Raw genomic sequence first — 19,142 nt, 5'->3', positions numbered from 1 at the left:
TTAACAGTCAATATTAAAGTATACAAATTAAGACAGGAGATCTAGACTGTAGTTTAAAAATAGTTCAAATTAAATTCTTTAGAATGAATGTGTCTGATGGACTGCAGAAACCACACATTTGCTTGTTGCTGGAATAGAAAAACCATGCTTGCTCTTCACTGTTCTTGTCTGTTTTCCTTGTATATTACAACATCTAAAATACTTACGATTCAACTGAAGCAAAATCCTTCCACTAGATTCAACAAATGTTCAGCTACTGTATAATTAAATCTTCTTCCTTCTCCCTTTGATACTCTGATTTCCTAGTAAATGATAGTTTGCTTTTCTTACTTGAGCAATAAAGGAATTCTGCATAGTTAATGCATTCTGTGAAACCTCCCACGCAGATCTGTATTTTTGTGCATATATGATGAAAAGGTGGCCTGGATTGCATTATGAATTTATCAGGAACCCAGAGGGGTAGTATGAAAACAAAAGGGTGGAATCCAAGGCAGGTGCAAATACAATGAATGATGGTTTGCTTTTGAGATCATTACTTGTCCTTTGTTTAAAACTATGGAACTTGGAGAGGAGTCAAACAAATTTTAGAGATGCATCAATGAAAACTGAAAATAGTCTTTACTTCGGTTTGCTTTTTAATCATCAGCAAGACAGTGGAGAAGGAAATGAGATCTTGTTATTATTATTATTTTCCTTATTTTTCCTCATCATTGTTGGCATTCCCACTATTTTAGCTTTTCTTCTATATCACCCTTAAGAAGGTGAGAGCAGGGCTGCAAATGGGCATAAGAATTCCTCTTTGCTTCTTTTTCTCTTACTAATTGCTAATGTTTTATTTACTTTTCCTATTACTACTGAATAGGGAGCTGACCCCATTTTCATACTCCATATAGCTCCAAAGTCTTTTTCCCCTTTTCAACATTTGGTTCAAATCCCTCCTCTATGAATGTAGAATGGAGGCTGTTTCCTCACATGCAGCTCTTCACATTTATCAACATTAAATTTCCTTTCTGACTTTATTAACATGGTACTCAGTATCAAGAGAACTTCTCTCACCCTAAGGTCAACTTTCATTTTTACTTCTTAATTTTAGCACCATCAGTAAACTTTTCCATATTTTTACTCAATCTCTGTTCAGTAGCTCTTTAACTCACACTTGCATACGAAGACAAAGGTGGAATCTCTGCATTTCAGACATAAATCTTCAAAATATATCTGAGGGGAAGGAAAATTGAAGAGGAAGACCCTAAGACCCATCATGGATAAGGGTGAAAGAATTTAATATATCAAGGCTGGGAAAGGAAGGAGGTGGGAGTCATCCAGCGCATTTGGGAAAGAGTAACACCTGGACACTGACAGTAACTAAGAACTAACAAGCTGCTAAGTGCAACAAGATTTTAACTTCAGATTTGTTGTATAAAAAGACCAAATGATTTATAAATGGAGCAACTGAACCTCAGAGGAATTCTCCTTCCAGCTATCAAATGGTGACAATTTATTTTAAGTTTACAATTGCCTTAAAGTTCTTCTCTTATAACATCGATTTTGTCACTATTAAAAAAGTGGCACTGAGGTTTAATTGCTTTTCTTATGCAAACAGTTTTTGAAATAGAGGCAAAAATATAAAACTTAAATACTTTCTTATAAAAGTGTTGAAATGTATTTTAAATTTGCTTTCTGATACTATGCTAATGTAAGCACTATGAAAGAAAAAAATAGACTGTTACTTTGGAAACCGACAGACTTATCACTGGGTGTTCAATTCAATACCTATTAATGCTTATACATATGGTATTAATTCTGCATTAATTCTGTCAAAAGTGATATCATACTCTGAAAGTCCAAATTATGACATCACTAAAACAACTTTGCTCTTCGTGGGTTTGGAGCATGACTGTGCCAGATTTGACTAGAATTTATTCATGCAGCCGATTCTGACAAGTTAGGTTTAATTAGTTCATGCCCTCATAATGAGCGAGAGGCTATGTTTTTGAAGATTTGCCAGAATAGTTTCTATTCTCTTCGACTTAAGTGCCAAATGCGTGCCCTTCTTTATACTATTTATACCTTTGCCTATAATTACTGTTCCCTAAGGTGTGATTGTCCTATTTCATAAGAGTTTGTGCAGCTGCCAACATGAAGATGTAAATAAATTGTAATACCGTTGCTATGAGGTGTAAAAATCCCACAGCTCATATCCAGACCCTTGTATAATAAACTCAAGTAAACATTCCATTTCCTGTAAGCGATTGTGGTTTGTGACTAGATTTGAAAAAGTAGTTCAGTAAGTCATCACTTTTTTAATGATTTGCTGAAAACAAAGCCACATAAGCATGAAACAAAAAAACAGCTATGTACAAACATTTATTTTTATGAAGAAGAAATAGCTGCATCCAACCTGCATGGTTCACTGTTGTTGGATAGCGTTTAGAAGCTGGTCTCACTTTCATTTACTGAGGCAAATCTCAAGATGCAGCTGATATGCCAAAAGCAGAGGCCAAAGACTTCTTCATAAAGATGTATGGATGTCACCTCTGCACTAATTTGACCTTACTGCAACCTTTAGAGAGATGTTCTCAACTCTATAATTTGTTAAGAGGTAGCCCTAGCTCTGCATATTATGAGTTGAACACTGCAGCCAGAAGTACACATAGCAAAGATTCATTCAGATCTATCCTTCCAAAGCAGTGAAGGGGTGGAGAGCAGGAGACCTTTCCTTCAGCACCAATCATACCTATCCTATACAGAGGATGCCCTCACATGATAGGCAAATTGTTACGTCCCTTGCTTTTATGAGGAAAACACCCATGCTTTACTGAAGAACACAGTTTGTTAATTTTTCTTCAGCTAAGATAGTTAAACGATCATTTTGCTCCTCTTTTTTTTGTCATAGGATATTTTCTGCTGCCTGCCCTCTCAATCAAGTTGCAGGTAGAGGTGTAGCCATATTATATGAGAATAATTTAAATCAAAGGCAGGCACATTTCAGAAGGAGGCACTAGTCGAATACTGGTGATTGTGAAGTTTAAGTGTAAAAACATATCAGGGTTCACATCTTTTTTAATAGAGAGTTTTTGTGCTTGTTAACAGAGCAGATAAATGAAGTGTTGGGTGCCAGTGGGAATAAGATGAACACATGAGTCATGTATGTCTGACTTCACGAGTTAAGCTGACCATGGAGCAGCAATAAAATTTTCAGGCCACTTTACATCAGCAGGTGTTTTACATCATGACACAAATAAGCTAGTTTACACATGCTGCAGGATTTTTAAGCTCTTTGTTGGAGTCACTTTACTTAGTGCCTGTAAAGCCATATTGCCTATAGAACACAAATTGACATGCCCCAGCTTCATCTGGAAATGGAAAGATAAAAGTAGTGCTTCTAGCTGGGGCATTATTGCTTGTACAAGGGTGGGATGGTAGACGAGGAGCTGAGACACGGCACTGAATTACAGCTCGGCACTAACTTTCTGCATGAATGCAACTGACTTCTTTCACCAACTCATCCTCCCTTTGCCTCCTTCTCTCTTTTGAATGAAAAATATCTGTAGTAAGGGATGTCTGTGGCCATGCATTTCTGCACCAACTTTTCAGCAGGGCTTCAGCTGTAGCAGTTGTAAGCAGCAGACTGAAACAATATGTTTTAAAACATTAACCATCACCTACATAGCTTTGACTTTTAAACTGTGGTATTTTATATTCTACCAAACCTAAAAAAAAAAAAAAAAAAAAGGCCATATCCTGTTGGAAAAGGGGGAATCCCATCTCTACTGCAGTATAATCTATTTCTGGTCCTAACGAACTGTGGGTTATTGAAACTTAAACCAGCCATTAGCCCAGGACTGAACATTACATGGCCTGGGAATCAGTCCAATGTAATTTGGGGGTGGGAGGGTGGCTCAGAATTCCACATTCATGAGGAAAGCAAGAAATATTTTCCTGGCAGGTTTGTTTGAGAAAATGGCAGCTGTTTTTAATTGCTGGGAGGGTCAGATTGTTAAAAACTGTCCCAATGGAAATGGATTAGTGCAAGGGAGGACTTCAAGGTGCAAGATAAATGGGTTTTGGTTCCTGGTTTGACAGTTTATTATCTGGATACAAGCTCCGTGTACTGCATGTATGTAAACACAAAACACACAATGTTATGGATGGGTATAAAACATTCTTGTTGACATGACTTTGGAATGACAGCATTATTCTTGAAAAGCAAAGCTATAAGTAAGTGAGTTATGGAAGTTACACAAACTGAGTGCTAGTAAACCCTTTCCATCAACACCACAGACTGCTCGTTTCTTTTAGGACATTATATTTTTCAGGAAAATAATTCTAGAAATGCACAAGTCATTTCAAACACCCTTGTATGATCTCTCTGTTTTTTGTTTGTTTGTTTTTTTGTTTCTTTCTTTCTCTGCAAAGTAAGGTTGTCTCTGGGAAGTCAAGTACATCATAAATCTGTATCCTTCACAAGGATAAATAAAATAATAAAATAATAAAATGTTGTATGCCTAATAAAATAATAATAAAATGCCTATAATAAAAAAATAAAAAATAATAAAATGCCTACTTCTTGTAGAGTAGGCATCTTGGAAATCAGAGTACTAAACTTAAGCAGCTTTCTTTCATCATTTTTCCTACTGATTATTCTAATAAGTTATGTTGCTTACTGTCACCTGTAAATCTCAGTGTCACTCATGTACTTTTAAAATATTTGCCGCTGCTCTATATCTCAGCTTAAAATCATAGTTCAGCATGAAATTGCATTTTCCCACCAACAGTTCAGCCACCCACCTTTTCTATCTGAATTCTTGGAAGGCTTTGTGAACTGGTTCCTTAAAGTTTATCAGTTTATTGTATTGATAGTGATTTCCTTTTATATACTTCCTATATTTCCTTTTTTATATTTCCTTTTATATTTTTATACATACCTCACCTATATTTGAAGAGTCCTAATACAAACATTGTTTTAAGTTTTTGTCTGATATCTGTGTTATCTGTATCTTATCAAGGATGAAAAAATGCATCAGCCTATTTTCTCACTCTGTTCCCAATTGAGATTTGTACAAATATATTGTTAGTATTTTTGTTTTGTCTGTGATTTCTCATTTTATACTTGATTTTTTACACTTATAATTCCCATTTTCCATAATATCTGTTCCTTTCTTTCACTTGGACTAAAATACTGTTTTCTGAAGGCTAACATTTTGTCTTAAATAACATCTTGAACCTTGCAATCTAACTATACTAGCTTTTAATTGGCTTTCTATTTTCTTTTTTGTTAAGGTGCATTCATTCCTCTGTGGCTCCTGGGATGCCTAAGAAGCCTCCATGCTGAGTGTAAGGATTTTAATTTCCTCACTTTTGACTTTAGGGTTTTCTAACTAACTTACCCCTTGAAAAAAATTTCATTATCAAAAGTTTAGTGTCACAGTCCTGCATTTGCTGCAATCACTCCCTCGAGAATGTTGAACTTAATTATGCTGTGGTCACCACTAATTAGTGGTTTAGCAATAGTTACTTCTTGAACCAACACTTGTATATTACATAGGACAGAGTAACTTTCCCTCATGTGTGCTATAGAACTAACTGCTATAAAAAATATAGTCTGAGAGGTCAAGAAGTTCTTTTTCTAAATCTCCCATTGCAAAGGATGAATTTCTGTGCAGATAGTTGAAATGCCCCATTACAACCATTTATTAGCCTTGGTTGCCCTGTTTGTGCCTGCTGACACTTCACACTTCAATATTAATAGTACGTTTTTGCACGATAGGAAATTCTGTCATAGGTTATTAAAACTGTAGCATGTGCTTTCAAACTGAACTGAGTTCCAATATCAAAATTCTCTGCAGGGCAATAGGTTTGAAAATGTTGAGGAAAAAATATAATGTTGGTGTGAAATTCTGCAACAACATCGCTCAATATTATTTTAATGATTTAATAGTCAGTAACTTGTGAGCTACACTAGTATTCTTATAAGCAGAAACATTTTTCTGCATATATTCTTTTCATTCTTCTTGCGCTGACTTCTGTATTCATTGAATTCCTCTGCATTATTATGAAAGAGTGTTATTATTTCATTATTATAAGCAATTGTTCTCCATATCCTTATATATGGATATATATACAAGACATCCCAGTGCTCTCTGAGTACTTGTCATACAAATAGAAAAATGTCATTCACAGATATTCAAAACACAGGCATCTCCTACTAACCATTCTAAACAGTCTTTTTAATTTCACATTTCATTTGTTGATCATGTCTACTTTTTCTTACTTTTATCTCACATTAATGTATTAGCATGAAGAAAGCCCCGATTAGTTACTTATTGTATGTTTGGAAGATAACTGTCACTGCATTTTTAATTGCTTTCCTGGACTTAAAGAAATTAAATTATTTCAGTTTATTGCTGTAATTAAGTATTTCTTTATTGAAGTACTGTTCTAAAGAACCTGATTGTAGCCAGATTAAATACTTGTATATCTTTGAGAATCTGGCCTTGATCCCATTAGAGAGGACCCAGATGTTCACAAACAACAGAAACAATAGCATTTTCAATAAAGGTGACTAAAAGATCAAACACTTAGAGGAGCTACTTCAACCAAGCATGTTTAATGTGCCAATATGCAGTCAGTTATAGTTTACAGTACTCCAGTGATTTTGGTGGATGATGACTTTCCTGTAGACTTCAGCTCTGTGACTTCATATAGCTTGGCACATGTGCTAAATCAGAGTGTTTCATCCCAGAGATATAATTAACATATTATGGAACCTGCTGTAATTTGTTTAAATAGAATAAATGAGGGCAATGTGAAGGCAACGGCTCCAATGATGTCAAGAGAACCAGGCTGACATGCTTTTATATATTATGGTCCATAATGCTCTCTGTAGTCCTCATTGGCTTCAGAATCTCCCCTAAAATTATCTGCATCAGACAAATCATATATGTTAAACAACTATCCGAAAGTCTTATAGTGGGATTAAAATGCAGGAATTTGTCTCTTTACTGCTACTGTTAAATGCCTCGTCAATGAGAAAGTACAGTGCTGCATTCTAGATTCTGATAACAAATGCCTCGTTTTGGGAATGTTTATATCCAAAATGCTCGTTTAGCCCAAGAGATAGATAGCTATGATTTAAACTTCAGACTGTTGTGAAATTCCTCCCCAGACTAAAATACATATACACACCCTTAAAAAAAAAAAAAAAAAAAAAAAGTGAAAAAGAGGAGGGGTTGGGTATTAACTTTTCTTACAAGATAGCTTCCAAAGACAGAAAGGGATATAAGCCCAGTGATGGTGGAAATTCCACTGTCTCAGGTGAAAAAATGCTAATATAGCTTTTGGACATGGTTTTAAGCTTTGCCAAACAGGAAATGGAAAATTAAGAGGTTCTTGGAAAATGAAGAGGTTTTGACTGAAGATCAAGACACTGACTCAAGAGAGCCTGAAATTCTACAAAAGCTATTGCCAGCTTGCGTCAGTGAGAACAAGTGGAAACAAACCAAAGAAATTTATCAAGTTACATTGGCAACTGAACCTAAAAGAGAACAAAAAATTTGTTTATTCTTAAATTTTTCAATTACAAGGCCTCAGCAGCTTTTCTCTCTCAGTGTTTCTGTGGCCCTGCTTCTAAGTTCTTCTAAAACCTTTTTAGACCCTCTTTATTTTTTTTCCCATAGTTTTTACATTATCCAAGGGGTCCAAAAGTCTCTTTGTTTTAATTTATGTAACAAAGGGGTTAATATTACTGATGTTTTCTCTGCTGGGATGCCAAACAGGGTCACCAGATGTGATTCATAAGTTGTTCTTGCATGCTGCTTAGCAAAAGCACAGCTGTGGTTACACACTGGGGGTGGAGGGAAAGGCGAAGAGATCCTGACCCCATTGGAGTCAATGGGAGTTTTACTATTTACTTCCATGAGACCAGAATTTCACCCCTAGTATCTACATGGGTCTTGATGTTTGTTTTCCTTTGTTCAAAAGGATCCTTACTATCACCATTGCTAGCTTCCATAAATATTAGATGTGAATCAATAAAGCATTTAATTATTATTATAACCACCAATCTTCAATATTGGATGACAAGTAAAATATGAATAAAAGATTTAACTTACAATAAAACCTTGTTTTGTGAGAGAAAATTGGGGTTTCATCCTTTTTTCCACAAAGCAGCTACTTTTCTTTATATATATATATATATATAGGCATCTAAATGTTAGCATTTGGAGATAAATTCTTTATTCTGGTTTAAGTATGCACACATACCAACCACATTGTTTTCTCCTTCAGAATTTTACAATATTCTGAAAAAAAGTATCTAACTTTTTGACAGGCAGGAACAAAGACTTAGTTGCCTCTGGCACTACCAGCAGAACCTTCATTGAGCTTGGTTTTCAGTATCATTTCTGTTTCTGAAATATGAAAAATGGTAAATTGAACACAATTGCAGATTCATCAGAATCTTCTGTTTTATTCTACCAGTACATTCCTATTAGCTTATCAAACAAAAACTGAAATTAGCTTAAACTATGGTTAAAGACACATCAGTTACTTCAGAAAATTTTATTATAACAAGATGGGCATAAGAACATGATTTCTGATGAGGAAGTCATAGCTAAGATTCTGTAAATAAGGACCTTACATTTTGCTCAGAGAGGGATCTTTCTGACATCACTTTTCACCACCCTCCAGTTATGTGAAAACTAATCTACAATGATCATTTTCAGTGGTCTCAGCTTCTCGTTCTTTTGTCTACAAATGGTAAGACTTTGTACTAGATTATGTAATTCCTCCATGGACATGGTTGCTCCATTATCTCTGTAAATATTGGACAGACACACGCGTGAGACTGGAAATGTAGTTGCACACTCAGTTTACCATACCAATATTGTATTTGAGTTCAGCTGAGATGGTTGACTGTAAAGTAGCTAAGTGAGTTTATCTCCTTTACAGAACTTGTATGAAGTACAATGTCATTTCTTCTGCTTCTGTTTTCTCAGATTTAACAGGACCAAATAAGATTCATGGACAAGACAGGCAGTTATGTCTTGACACTCAAAATTTCCTACTCACAAGTGGTGGTTACAGTCTAATGGGAAAAAAAAAAGAAAAAAAAAGTCTGTCTTGAAATATTTTTACAAAACAAATGTTAGTATATACCAATCATGTATAATCGTTTACTAATTTACTGACTGTGCATGCAACTATCACTATAATGTTTTCATCTCAGAATTTAGGGTAGTCCTTATTTCAAATACACACACAAACACTATCAACCCTTATCAGATAAATACTGAACTAAGGAAAAGCATATTCTGTTTCTCAGTTAGCCCAGGTAACCGCAATGAAGAGAAGGAAGGTGTTGGTTGGCTCATCAAAAAGTGTGAAAAATGAAATACTTATTTCCAACGTATGGCTTGCAAACAACATTGAAGCCAATATGCAAGTTTATATAAGGATTATGTTGACACTGTAAACATGTATGTAGCTGGTCTGAGTCTGTACTTATACATTTTTTAGCCTTTGAATAAATGGTGACCAGATGCAAATTCCTTACTAGTCATGGACCTTTGCTACATTTCAGACTGAACCCAGGATCTGCTTGGGAAAGTGCTTGCTGGTTAGGGCCAAAACCATCCAGAGACTGTTCCAGCAGTTTAGCAGCATAGATGTCTGAGTTCCAGTATCCAGGAAGTTTCTTAGCTTTGTTTAATTTAATAATATAGGTGTAACTGGCATTTGCTTATGTACACATACGTTTTCTGTGACATAATAGTATATTATGTTCAATATTTCAGTAATACTCTGCAGGTCACTGAACACCAGACCCAATCCAGAAAGCCCTTCTCCCCAGACTACATAAAAATTACTTAGTGATGACCAAAAATCAAGCCACTGCATAGCCAGACAGGACGTTTTCCATGTTCTGAAGTTCAGTGAATAAAATAATCTTTGGCACTTACACAGGGTCACTCATCCAAGCATCTCAAGGAACCTTGGAGACACTAAATAAGGAAAAAGTTGCCTTTGGGACCAGTTGGAAGACTGTAAAAAGAAAGCAATTGAAATCATTATAAATGTTCTTTAAAACAAGAAGAAAATTTGCTTCCAACAGAACTGTTAAGCTCTGATGTGCTATATTCTTGTGAGTACAATACTTAGATTTGGAAATAGCACAATTTGCGCTTTATGATATTTATTGTGCCACCATATGGGCAAATGCAATATATTTGTTAATTTGTACTCTGAAAATTTACTGAATAATTATGCACCTCAAAATCTCAAATTTTATCTGAAATGTTTGTATGAGGGGACACTGTAAAAGACTTTGAGACACTGTCCATCAGTCTGGTATCTGAGCTCACCTTGGAGACTTGGAGTGCAGAATAAGGAAATACTTCACCATCCATTCAACTGGGGTAGATGAATCTGTTACATTGCCCAGAGGAGGGATTTTGAATGGTATTTATATATGTTCTGCAGGAAGATTTTATTGCTAAAACGTTTTATTCTAGCTCTGGACAATGTCAGCCCCAGTTCAATCTGATCTTTTGTGGCAGAAAAGGCCACAGTAAGATCCTGCTCGGAACAGCTGAGTTTCCAGTGCCTGGTCATTGGCACCAGGGACTGCCGAGATGTGTCATCCTTGCAGGCGTTATTGCCTGGGGCTGGGTGGAGGGGCAGGTAGTCTCTGAGGATGGGAGGGAAGGCAGCAAGCAAGCAGCAGCTGCTCTATGCATTGACCCAGGAAGACTTTCAGCTCCGCTCCCATTGAGGTCATGCCAGTGGCTAAGTGGAAAGAGCCTCAGCCTTGACAGCAGAAGCCAGATTTTATTTTCCATTGAAGCTTTTGCCTCACAAATCCATAGCAAGTCATCTCATCAGGAGGTTTTTCCAAGGAGATGACCAGAGGGCAGGTTCTCAGTTGACAAATATGTGCATCTGGACAATTCCAGTCACATTTATTCCTGTTTGGGTGGTTTATTTTCCTTTCCTTTTCTCCTCCTGTTCTACAGCAGTGTTGCTGTTATTGTCTACATGTGTACACATGTATGCATTATGTATAAAACTTTTGTTTTGTAGGTAGGGTCTGTCTCTTCAGACGTTGCCCAAAGCCAGAAGTACACAGACACTTGTTGCTCATATAGGGTATATCTACAAAATGCAAAGGGAGACTCCAATTTAGGCTTGAACAAGGCAGTTGGGCATCAAAGGCAGCATATATACGTGTGTATATACATATATATATACATTGGCCTGATGATCAGACAGAAGGCTTAAATAAATTCCAAACAGGTAATCAAATCACGTACTTAAAATTCTTACAGTTATTTCATTTCAGTTTTATTGACTTCTAACCTAGTATTTTCTCTTTCCATCCTGAAGGTCTGTTGTTTAATGCTATTCAAAAAGCATCTGATACCTACCTTTTAAATGGCAGAATTCTGTAAGATGAAGCAAGTGCCACCAGTGCAGCTTATAATAAACTCATTTTTTTGTTGTTTTTGACACTTTCTTTTTTTAAAAAAATGTTCTTTAAAGGGTCTTTATGATTATTGGTATATTAATGATAAATTCAAAAGGAAAAATATAATAAAAATATGGTATGTGATTTCAAAGTGACATTGTTGATAAATATTGAAGTAAAGATTATAGAGTGATTTCCATTTTTATTTTCTGGTTTAACTTGTTTGTCACATTCTAGAAACTACTTATTAGAATATGAATTTGCCAGGCCTGAATTTTACATTAATTTTAACAGAGACTGACCAGCCATTTTTTTTAAGACAAGAACAAAATAAATGAACACTGCAGTGAGTATTGCAATACACAAAGTGTACCACCAGCAACTAATCAGTTATCAAGTTCAACATAACAAAGAAATAAAATGGGGAAGTTATGATCATAGGTCACTGCGAAGACCACAGATTAAAAAGCAGACAAAGGACTAAACTTCCCAGAGGTTTGGTTCCTCAGTAATCACCAACTGACAAAATCTAGACTGAAACAATTCTTTCACTACAGATTTGCTAGTGGCTAATGTCAGCACCGGTCTCCTTTTGATTTAAAAAATTCTTTGGGGACAGAGTGTTAAATTGGCATGAAAATAGATTTCATTTGGTAACATGCCTATGTAAGATAACTTCCATGGCTAAAAATAGATGCTCTTGAGACTGCAATTACAAAATATGATGAATAAGGACAGAGTAATGGAAGACATAAATTTTTAGAACTAGACTTCAAATGTCGTAAGTGAAGGATAAGGCTTAACAGGATAAAGTTTTATAGCAACCAACAATCCTTTAAATAGAATAAATGCTTATGAATCATTTAAAGTAGCTGTGGCCGACCATGTGGGTTCATTTGTAGGCTCTACATCTTTGCCAGTAATTTAGTATGAAATTTCCTAATCTATAATCATACTCACTGAGGCCAGCAGGTATGCACTCAGGCTCATTGTTTTTCCATCATACTGAATAGGGATCTGTCTTTATTAACCTGAATGGTTTACAAACTAACATGGTACACTTAGATTAAAAAGAGAATATGAAGTGAGAACTATTAAGGTGATTAATTATTCTCAACCCACACTCTTCTTGTAGGATGTCTAAGGATTCACCTTGGATTCCCTGTAATTCTGGGGAGGCCATGAGTGGTGTCTGCTCTACTGGACTCACTTGTGGTAGAAGACATTACTGTACCTTGGTGTTGTGGTTTAACCCGGCCAGCAGCTAAACACCACACAGCCGTTCGCTCACCCTCCCCCCTCCCTCTCTGGGATGGGGGAGAGAAACGGGAAAGTGAAGCCTGTGAGTTGAGATAGATAAAGACAGTTTATTAAGACAGGAAAATAATAATAACAATAATACTACTAATAATAATGATAATGATAATAGTCCTACTACTAATAATGTGTACGAAACAAGTGATGCATAATGCAATTACTCACCACCCGCTGACCGATGCCCAGCCTATCCCCGAGCAGCCAGCCCCCCCACCCTGGCTAGCCACCCCTATATATTGTTTAGCATGACATCAGATGGTATGGAATACCCCTTTGGCCAGTTTGGGTCAGCTGTCCTGGGTCTGTCCCCTCCCAGCTCCTGCTGCACCCCTAGCCTGCTCGCTGGCAGGACAGAACGAGAAGCCGAAAAGTCCTTGGCTTGGTGTAAGCACTGCTCTGCAACAATTAAAACATCAGCATGTTAGCAGCGCTCTTCTCATTCTAATCCAAAACATAGCACCCTACCAGCTACTAGGAGGAAAATTAACTCTGTCCTAACTGAAACCAGGACGCTTGGGTAAGATAAGAAGCACTTGTGGATAATGTTTTGAGAGGTCTACCATCAACTGGAGAAGCATCAGTTGGAAAGGACAGATGTGTGTACTTCTGTGCTTCATTATCCAGCCTATTCCACCGCCTACTCAACATGAATAACCTCATCAAAGAGCAAAGTTCAGTCCATTACTGGCACTCTCTAAAAGTAACTTCTGCTGACATAACAAATCCTTAATTCACATGATACTTTGGTTTTGGGGTGATAGAAGCAGCTTACTCATTCTGATTTGGTCCTCAGACAGAATGCTTAGGTGTGTTAAATCAATTCCAAATGAGTGATCACACCCAAAATACCCCCAGTTATCACTTTTAGCTATTACTCCATTACTTTGGAGAAGTGGACAATAACCTTAGTTCTCACTTACCTTTTTTTTTTTTTTTTTTAAATAATATAATTTAATTTCATATCAAATACTTGCTGTATCTTGTGGAAACTTCATTTCTTATTAGACCTAGCCATCACAGAAGTGACAGAAGTGATGTGAAAGGGGATAAACATATAACTACTCCAATTATGTAAAAACTGAGAAAAAAAAAAAAAAGAGTAGTGGAGAGTAAAAGTAAAAACGTTTTTCTTCTTTTCTTTTTTCTTTTCTTTTCTTTTCTTTTCTTTTCTTTTCTTTTCTTTTCTTTTCTTTTCTTTTCTTTTCTTTTCTTTTCTTTTCTTTTCTTTTCTTTTCTTTTCTTTTCTTTTCTTTTCTTTTCTTTTCTTTTCTTTTCTTTTCTTTTCTTTTCTTTTCTTTCTTTTCCTTTTTTTTTTTTTCTGTGAAAGCATAGAGAGACACTTGCCCAAATCATAGAATCATAGAATTATAAAGGTTAGAAAAGACCTCCAGGATCATCTGATCCAACTGTCCGCCTATCACCAATATTAACCACTAAACCATGTCCCTAAGCACCAGGTCCAACCTTTCCTTAAACACCCCCAGGGACGGTGACTCCACCACCTCCCTGGGCAACCCATTCCAATGCCTGACTACTCTCTGACTAGTTGCCAGATGGATTTACTGGATGGATTCAGTGGGCCTGGCCATCCATCCTGCAAAGAGTGTACCTGTCCAAGCAGTGGGCTGCCAGCTTCTTCAGGAGAATACTGTGGGAGGTGGTGTCAAATGCTTTTCTGAAGTCTAGCAATATCATTTAACTTCAGGCAGGTATTTGAACATAACAGTTCTTGAATGCAAGAGTCATAAGATAAGAGTCACTACTTTTCAAGATTCAAGTCACTATTTTTAGCTAGTTTTTGGTGGGTTGCTCTTAGAGGCTTTTGTAGGAGCTATTTCCACTTAAAAGAAAACTAAATAACCTCTGCAACAGGGAACTGAACCTTGCTTTTTACTTTCATATGTGAGTACAAGTTGGTTATTTTTCTACAGCTGGTAAGTCTCTGATCTTGACAAAAATATCATCAAAACTGAAAACATTTCAAAGTTTGTTCTCTCTCTCTCTCTCTTCTTAGAGAGATAAAAACACATTAAAAGAGCATTTTTAAAATAGTTCCAGCAAATTCTGACTAACATGGCTCTCAATATCGATATCAATATCAATATCAATAAATTAACGTTGCAAGTAATGCAATTCTTATGGGAGATATAGAATCATAGAATCATAGAATGGTTTGGATTGGAAGGGACCTTAAAGACCATCCAGTCCCAACCCCTCTGTCATGGAGAGGGACACCTCCTATTAGACCAGATTGATCAAAGCCCCATCCAACCTGGCCTTAAACACTTCCAGGGATGGGGCATCCACAGCTTCTCTGGGCAACTTGTTCCAGTGCCTCACCACCCTCTGAGTGAGGAATTTCTTTGCTATATCTCATCTAAACCTTCCCTCTTTTAGTTTAAAGACACTATCCCTTGTCCTATTCCTCCACTCCCTGACAAAGAGTCCCTCCCCAGCTTTCCTGTAGGCCCTCTTTAGGTACCGGAAGGCTGCTATAAGGTCTATCCAGAGCCTTCTCTTCTCCAGGCTGAACAACCCCAACCCTCTCAGCCTGTCTTCATAGCAGAAGTGCTCCAGCTCTTTGAGCATCTTTGTGGCCCTCGTCTGGACACATTCTAATGTGTCCATGTCCTTCTTGTGCTGGGGATTCCAGAGCTGAATGCTGTACTCCAGGTGGGGTCTCATGAGAGCAAAGTAGAGGGGGAGAATCACTTACATTGAATAATCTCCCAAGAATCTTGGTAAGCTGAAAGAAATACCAATAAGTAAGAGTAAGTAGGTAGAAGGAGGAGGGAACAGTGACATACATGACGCCGAGGAAACATTCAGTATGTGGTATGAAATAAGGTGAGGAAAAAAGTAGGGAGATTCCCATTTATGTATTAAGTGAATGCAGTAATATGGTATTGCAATACTGAGGCTGAGAACTTCATTTTCATTTCAGGTATAGAAGAGATTTACCTTGGAGTGTTATAATTCTTAAATCTCTTAGGAGGACTGTGGCAGACATGACTGGGCCCGCAATCTTGAATGCCATTATTTGAATCTGTCCTTTTTGTGTCACACTAGTTTGAGCATATATAGTATATTACCTTTAATTAATTGAGTGTTTATGTGTTAAAAAGTTATTCACTTGTGCACAGAGTGATTTTCTAGGATTTATGATGGGAACATTTTATAACAGCAGCATGTGTTTCCCTACAATTTGTATAGGTTCATTCATTATAATTTTTCCTGATGTTTTGCCTACCATATTATTAACTTCCCCAAAGCAATGAAATAACGGCTTGTCTTCTCACAGCAGAGAAACGAGAGGAATAATTATGAATGTGGAAATCCCAGTGAAAACATGCTTCTATTGAAAGGGCCTAGTGGTCCAAATAGAAGCTTGCTGGATTTATGAAGTCTATAAAAAAAGCAAACATACAGAAAAACAGATGCTTTTTTTTCTTCCAAAAATCTTGGAAGTCCTACACTTAGGAAAAAAAGGAGGGAGGGAGGAGAAGGAGAGAATGTTACATTTATGCCACTATTAACAAAAATTTATATTTTGCTATAGGTTATGGACTCTGAATAAATCATCAAAGTTTCAAGCCCTTGCCATGCATAACTATTTAATCATTTGGAAGTGTTCTTTTCAAAATGTAAGAGTCTGTGAGCATAGTGCTTGATTTGTTACTCCTTCAGTAGCAAAATCACCTTTGCTTCAAAGGGACAGCTCTTTAGGACTCTTTGCATGTAAGAATTCAAAATAATGGGAAAATGAATAGCATTCACCGATGGTGGTAGGGGATTTTTTTTTTCCAGCCTGTCAGTGAGAAGGTAGGGGGAAAGCCTGGGAAATCAATTCCAGAAAGTGTTGTGGATCACTGGCTATTTTACAAAGATCCAAAGCTGACAGGACTACCACAGTCATTTGTGTTTATTGTTCAAGAGGGTGCCTTTTTGGACCATCCTTAGGAAAATCAACCTTGTTTAAGAAACAAAGAAGGGGGGGCAGAGGGATCAAAAAGGTAGTGGGAGGCAGTGTAAGCAATGAGCCTGCTCCCAGCCCTGCTCTAGGATAGCCTTCCCCACCACTGCTCCGGTCCCAGCCCTAGCCCTCTCCTAGGCACTTTGTATTATTACATGTGCACTCTTCATTGTTATTTCTCACAACAACCCAGTCTGCTTCTGCACTCTGTCGTCCGGGTGGCCACTCATAAAAAATGTGATTTACATTCTTGTTTCACTCTCATCACCTTTTTCTTCACTTTGCTTCTGCAGTCCACACTTTGCTTGTCTTTTCTGTCCTTTTCGTCCAAAACCTGAGCTTTTTCCTGCTGACCTGTTTATGCACAGAACAAAAGAAAATAATAATAATAATAATAAAGACCACTGTCAACAGATCAGTCCTAGATTTCTTTTAAAGTGAATGTAAATATAATAAATTCTTCAAAATAATGGCAACATTTTTGAATTTATTAGAGGTGGCCAAGTAATTTCAAAATACAAATGAAAATTTTATCTCAGTTGCATCCCAAAACTTTTTACACCTAAAAAGAACTGTATCAAAAACACAATTACCTCTAGGCTACAGTAGCATCCATTACAGTGGGTTAAAATTCTTTTTCATGTTGTCGAAAAGCTGACTGAAAGAATTCAAGGAACTTAGATTGGAAGTGCCACATAGGAAGAGTGGCTTTCACAGACAAAGTCATATAGTTTGTAAGCATGTGCTCACCTTTTGCTGGGATCAAACCTTAAACAGCAGAACTCAAGTCCTTTGAAAGATTTAAGAAAATTTACCCCTACTGAGGAGCTGCCCCTGTGAATATAAATCCAATGTATGGCAGAATAAAAGGGTCATTTTGTGCTAATTCAGTTCCACTCAGCAGCAAAGGCTGAGCAGAAAGATCTGTCATCAGCTAGAAGCACTCTGACTGGCCATACATTTTTCACTATAAATCTTACGGATTCTCATAAAAGGAGGCCCATCCTGAGTTCTCACTAGGGTGAGAATCTAGTAGTCCTCAGCTTTTTTAAAAACAGTAGCTATGGCTGTTTGTTCTTTATTCTCCTGCCTTAAATTCTGACCATGTTTTCTCTATCAGGGCTAAGGAAAGAAAAGTGATTAACTGAAAGAACATGTGAACAAGTGAATAGATTTTTTCTGAAGTTCAAGAATGCACACATAATTTGGCTACTCCCCTGAAATTTATCTAAATTTATCAGACTTTTATTCAGAGACAAAAAATGTTGTTACATGTCCACAATCTTCCAACAGGTAGAGCAATCCTCTTGTATTCTCCACTTCTCCCAGAGGACGCCTGGTCTCTTGCCTTAACATTTCTTTTCAAGGTACAAAAAGGTCCAATATCATCATGCTTCCAGGCACACATCTTTTAATGGTGTTGTGATTTCCATCTAACTTCAGCAGCTCCAGGTACCTGACAACATTCAGAAAGGTACTGATGCAAGATCTGTTCCATCTGTAGTGTATGTACATTTCAATATTCTCATCTCACCATTACTAGATGATGAAAAAGTGTATGTCTATTTTAGTGCATGACATTGGCTAACTACCATGGGAACCACGCACTGAGCTCAGGGCTGGCCGCCAGCATCTTCTGGCTTCTAATCCCAGATCTGTCACTGATATGACAGAATGACACCAGACCAGTAAAAAAAATCCTCTGCCTCATTTTCCCCAGCTATAAAATTAAGTTCCTTATTTCTCACAACTGTTTAGAGAACTAATTACATCTATGTGAGGGAAGAAGAGAATTATATAGGTGATAACAGCTATTTCTTTCTAGTAGGAAGAAATGAAGAAAAGTGCCTCAAACATTCTTAACTCCAAGACAACCTCGGTACAAAATGTTAGAACTGCTAAAGTACTACTAGGATTAAGCCTCAGCTAGTACATTTGTGTTATGTTACACTTCTGCAAAACAGTGGGTGTCATTTAAAGGGCTTTCTGAATGTCAAGGTACAGCAAATATATACACTTTGTAGTAGGCTAGGGAACAAAGGCTCTCACTCATGGTTAATGGCTCCAGTCACTGGACTGCAAGGCAGAGGAAAGTAAGTGAAGTCTTCACAAGGATACTAAAAGATTTATAAAATCTTGTCAGAAAGAAAGGAAAAACATTCAGAATCTCTCCATGGAGAAAAAGAAGAAAAAAAAAAAAGGAAAAGAAAAAAAAAAAAGGAAAAAAAATAAGCAGAAGCAGCAAGTTCAGTGGTTATCAGAACTAAAATGATTTTTTTCTTCTCTACTTTGAAAAACCTTCAAATACAACTATTCCTCAGACTGAAACCTCTTTGATTTTAATGTTTCCCAGTGTCTTTCTTAAGTGTTTTGTTTTAAATGATGAAG

The 19,142-nt window shown here is 36.8% G+C and overlaps 1 protein-coding gene across 1 annotated transcript in view; it reads right to left on the bottom strand.

Annotated features, from left to right (window-relative positions):
- Positions 1-12,963, bottom strand: part of LOC310899249 (inositol 1,4,5-trisphosphate receptor-interacting protein-like 1) — a 417,910-nt gene extending 404,947 nt beyond the window's left edge. Inside the window, exon 1 of the mRNA XM_083835453.1 lies at positions 12,947-12,963. The gene's annotated coding sequence lies outside the window, so the exon portion shown is untranslated. The remainder of the gene's footprint in view (positions 1-12,946) is intronic.
- Between the last annotated feature and the right edge of the window lie 6,179 nt (positions 12,964-19,142).

The sequence above is a fragment of the Anser anser genome (assembly GCF_964211835.1).
Source record: "Anser anser genome assembly, chromosome: 4".
NCBI lineage: Eukaryota > Metazoa > Chordata > Aves > Anseriformes > Anatidae > Anser > Anser anser.
The sequence above is the reverse complement of the archived record's forward strand: the minus strand, read 5'-3'. Positions and strand labels throughout refer to the sequence as shown.